The sequence below is a fragment of the Mixophyes fleayi genome, chromosome 9 (assembly GCF_038048845.1).
Source record: "Mixophyes fleayi isolate aMixFle1 chromosome 9, aMixFle1.hap1, whole genome shotgun sequence".
NCBI lineage: Eukaryota > Metazoa > Chordata > Amphibia > Anura > Limnodynastidae > Mixophyes > Mixophyes fleayi.
The window spans coordinates 30,092,913-30,097,912 of NC_134410.1; the positions used below are offsets into that span (position 1 = coordinate 30,092,913).

The following is a 5,000-nucleotide window of genomic DNA, read 5'->3' on the forward strand; positions in this document are numbered from 1 at the left end:
TTACATTATGGCAGAGCTAAGCTCGGAATAATTGTCATGTGCAATTCTTAGAATCAATTAATTATAATAGTCACATTTATCCTTTGAGGAGTACAGTATTTTCCATCGAGCCCTAGAAAAAATGATCAAAAATGGGTCATGAATATAAGTCTCCAAATGGAGGCCATAAAATATTGTTTCATGCATCCAAGATGGAAAACAAAACATTCAAGTTCAGGAAAAAACAAGGACATCCGATCACCAATGTTCAGGAAGAATTGCCATTAAACTTAGAGCCCTAAACCACTCAGTAGATTTTATAGCTTGCTTAACAGAATGTAAAACTATTACCCAGTTAAGTGAAAGCTTGTAACAAATCTAGGTTTTGGCATTTCTTAAAGCTGAACAATATATTGTTCTCCCATAATCAATCAAAGAAATTAAATCTTGAATCTTTTTGCTTCATCTAAAAGCAACTCGTTACAAAATATTCCTTAAGAAAAGACTGCTAAGTTGTTAGCACTTCACTTGGATAGTGCTTCTGGTACACTTTCCAAAGGTATGTGTGATAGATTGTGGAAGAATCTATTTCCTTCATCTAAATGCAACTCTGCTAGAAAACGTTCCTCAAAAAAAGACTGCTAAATTGTAAGCTTTTTACTTGAAGTGTGCTTTTGGCACTCTTTCCAAATATCTCTAAAACACCTAGGGAAGACCGCGTGGCCTAATGGATAAGGCATCTGACTTCGGATCAGAAGATTGAGGGTTCAAGTCCCTTCGTGGTCGGGAACATTTCTTTCCTCATGAACTTAAACTTACCAAACTCTGTTTTAATTGACTCCATGAGAGTGTTGCAAAACATTTACATTTCAAAACTTGATTTCAACCAAAATTTCAATGAACATACTCAAGTCTTTGAAAAGTCTACATGCATATTGGCACAATATGTTGAGTTATCTAATGCTTTCTGTTTTTCCCTTTATACATTATTTTGCACAAACATAATCCTATGAAAAACTGGTCAAGATGTATAATTTCTGAAAACAAGTCATAGGATTTTAGTTCATTCGTGGTCAGCAAAAGTCATCCTCCTTTGATTAAAAAAATATTCTCTCATAACTTATTGAATAGCTGACGTTAGTGTGTGCTGCATATGGCTTAAAATCAACATAACTCAAGGTTTTTACATTATGGCAGAGCTAAGCTCGGAATAATTGTCATGTGCAATTCTTAGAATCAATTAATTATAATAGTCACATTTATCCTTTGAGGAGTACAGTATTTTCCATCGAGCCCTAGAAAAAATGATCAAAAATGGGTCATGAATATAAGTCTCCAAATGGAGGCCATAAAATATTGTTTCATGCATCCAAGATGGAAAACAAAACATTCAAGTTCAGGAAAAAACAAGGACATCCGATCACCAATGTTCAGGAAGAATTGCCATTAAACTTAGAGCCCTAAACCACTCAGTAGATTTTATAGCTTGCTTAACAGAATGTAAAACTATTACCCAGTTAAGTGAAAGCTTGTAACAAATCTAGGTTTTGGCATTTCTTAAAGCTGAACAATATATTGTTCTCCCATAATCAATCAAAGAAATTAAATCTTGAATCTTTTTGCTTCATCTAAAAGCAACTCGTTACAAAATATTCCTTAAGAAAAGACTGCTAAGTTGTTAGCACTTCACTTGGATAGTGCTTCTGGTACACTTTCCAAAGGTATGTGTGATAGATTGTGGAAGAATCTATTTCCTTCATCTAAATGCAACTCTGCTAGAAAACGTTCCTCAAAAAAAGACTGCTAAATTGTAAGCTTTTTACTTGAAGTGTGCTTTTGGCACTCTTTCCAAATATCTCTAAAACACCTGGGGAAGACCGCGTGGCCTAATGGATAAGGCATCTGACTTCGGATCAGAAGATTGAGGGTTCAAGTCCCTTCGTGGTCGGGAACATTTCTTTCCTCATGAACTTAAACTTACCAAACTCTGTTTTAATTGACTCCATGAGAGTGTTGCAAAACATTTACATTTCAAAACTTGATTTCGACCAAAATTTCAATGAACATACTCAAGTCTTTGAAAAGTCTACATGCATATTGGCACAATATGTTGAGTTATCTAATGCTTTCTGTTTTTCCCTTTATACATTATTTTGCACAAACATAATCCTATGAAAAACTGGTCAAGATGTATAATTTCTGAAAACAAGTCATAGGATTTTAGTTCATTCGTGGTCAGCAAAAGTCATCCTCCTTTGATTAAAAAAATATTCTCTCATAACTTATTGAATAGCTGACGTTAGTGTGTGCTGCATATGGCTTAAAATCAACATAACTCAAGGTTTTTACATTATGGCAGAGCTAAGCTCGGAATAATTGTCATGTGCAATTCTTAGAATCAATTACTTATAATAGTCACATTTATCCTTTGAGGAGTACAGTATTTTCCATCGAGCCCTAGAAAAAATGATCAAAAATGGGTCATGAATATAAGTCTCCAAATGGAGGCCATAAAATATTGTTTCATGCATCCAAGATGGAAAACAAAACATTCAAGTTCAGGAAAAAACAAGGACATCCGATCAGGGCCGCCGAGAGGGGGGGGGAGCGGGTACTAATTACCCGGGCCCGGCATGTCAGGGGCCCGGCCCGGGCCCTTGCGCTGCTGATTTTTTTTAATTTTCAAATATTTTTTTTCAAAACGTTTTTTTTCCTTTTCTTTTTTTTTTTTTTTTTTTTTTTGGCAGGGGGGGGGGGCTCGGTCGTTGGTGGGGGGAGCAGGCTAGTTTAAAAAAAAAACAAAACATACTCACCTGATCGCGGAGCCGGCATCCCTCCTCTCTGCTGCTCTGTGCTCTATTCAGACTGTCTGAATGCTGGGTGTGATGTCATCATGTCATGCCCAGCATTCAGTCAGTCTGGAGCAATGGAGCACAGAGCAGCAGAGAAGACCAAGAGAGGAGAAAAGGTAAGTGAAGGGAGGAAAACGAGGGGGGCACAAAGGGGTTAAAAAACGGGGGGGGCAGCATGACAGAGGGGTTAAAAAATAAGGGGGAGCACAGAGGGGTTAAAAAACGGGAAAGCAGCATGTCAAAGGGGTTAAAAACGGGAAAGCAGCATGTCAAAGGGGTTAAAAACGGGGAAGCAGCATGTCAGAGGGGTTAAAAATGGGGAAGCAGCATGTCAGAGGGGTTAAAAAATTAGGGGGAGCACAGAGGGGTTAAAAAACGGGAAAGCAGCATGTCAAAGGGGTTAAAAACGGGGAAGCAGCATGTCAGAGGGGTTAAAAACGGGGAAGCAGCATGTCAGAGGGGTTAAAAAATTAGGGGGAGCACAGAGGGGTTAAAAAACGGGAAAGCAGCATGTCAAAGGGGTTAAAAACGGGGAAGCAGCATGTCAGAGGGGTTAAAAAATGAGGGGGAGCACAGAGGGGTTAAAAAATGGGAAAGCAGCATGTCAGAGGGGTTAAAAATTGAGGGGGAGCACAGAGGGGTTAAAAAATGGGAAAGCAGCATGTCAGAGGGGTTAAAAACGGGGGGGGGCAGCATGACAGAGGGGGTGAAAAAATGAGAGGGGCACAGATGGGTTAAAAAACGGGGCAGTATGGCACAGTGGGGTTAATAAACAGGGGTCAGCATGGCACAGTGGGGTTAAAAAATGGTGGGCAGCATGGCACAGTGGGGTTACAAAGGGGGGGGAGGCATGGCACAGTGGGATTGAAAAAGGGGGGGAGCAGCATAGTATAGTCTGATGAAGGGGAGCCAGATGAAGGGGGCAAAAACAGCATGGAGGGCACAGTGTGATCATAAGGCATGGCGATGATGAAGGGGCACATTATTGTAATATTGGAGCTGGAGGAAGGCCTAATTATTAATCGTGGATGGTATTGATTTAACGCCAGGGTTGTTTGGAATTATCTAAATGTAGCTATTTTTTTCCAAATAGGGCCCCCAGCATTCCAGGATCCAGACAAGCCGCAACTAAAGAAACATGCAGCCACAGGTGGAGAAAGTGAGAAGAACAGGTAGGAGAGAGCAGGACAGTATGTGAAATGTTGTGATTCTAGTAGGGACAATACCAATTTTTGGTGAATGTTGTGCCCAATGTAAGGTGTAGGCCAAGACTGAACTGTTTGTGTACACACTGCATTGTTTGTATACTACACTGTGGTGGTAGATGTCCTGAAAGTCAGGAGTGCTTGAACATATGTGACGCTCCGGCGAATTGAGAGCCTAGTGGTTTTTATGTTAGCCACGCCCCAATGGCACGTTTGCCACGCCCCAAAATGCATGACCACACCTCCCAAAATTTTTGCACCGCCGTTTGGCTAGCTACGCCCCTGAATGCATGACCATACACCTAAATTTTTTTGCGCCGCCATAAGGCGGCGCAAAAAAATTTTGGGGCTTATTTGACTATGAGGGGGGGCCCCATGAATTTGTTGTACCCGGGCCCTGAATTCTTCTTGGCAGCCCTGCATCCGATCACCAATGTTCAGGAAGAATTGCCATTAAACTTAGAGCCCTAAACCACTCAGTAGATTTTATAGCTTGCTTAACAGAATGTAAAACTATTACCCAGTTAAGTGAAAGCTTGTAACAAATCTAGGTTTTGGCATTTCTTAAAGCTGAACAATATATTGTTCTCCCATAATCAATCAAAGAAATTAAATCTTGAATCTTTTTGCTTCATCTAAAAGCAACTCGTTACAAAATATTCCTTAAGAAAAGACTGCTAAGTTGTTAGCACTTCACTTGGATAGTGCTTCTGGTACACTTTCCAAAGGTATGTGTGATAGATTGTGGAAGAATCTATTTCCTTCATCTAAATGCAACTCTGCTAGAAAACGTTCCTCAAAAAAAGACTGCTAAATTGTAAGCTTTTTACTTGAAGTGTGCTTTTGGCACTCTTTCCAAATATCTCTATAACACCTGGGGAAGACCGCGTGGCCTAATGGATAAGGCGTCTGACTTCAGATCAGAAGATTGAGGCTTCAAGTCCCTTCGTGGTCGGGAACATTT

The 5,000-nt window shown here is 40.1% G+C and overlaps 2 non-coding genes across 2 annotated transcripts; both read left to right on the forward strand.

Annotated features, from left to right (window-relative positions):
* Window positions 1-692: 692 nt before the first annotated feature.
* On the forward strand, window positions 693-765 carry TRNAR-UCG (transfer RNA arginine (anticodon UCG)). Its single transcript has one exon. It is a non-coding gene; the product is annotated as a tRNA-Arg (tRNA).
* A 1,089-nt stretch (window positions 766-1,854) lies between these two features.
* On the forward strand, window positions 1,855-1,927 carry TRNAR-UCG (transfer RNA arginine (anticodon UCG)). Its single transcript has one exon. It is a non-coding gene; the product is annotated as a tRNA-Arg (tRNA).
* The last annotated feature ends 3,073 nt before the right edge of the window (window positions 1,928-5,000 follow it).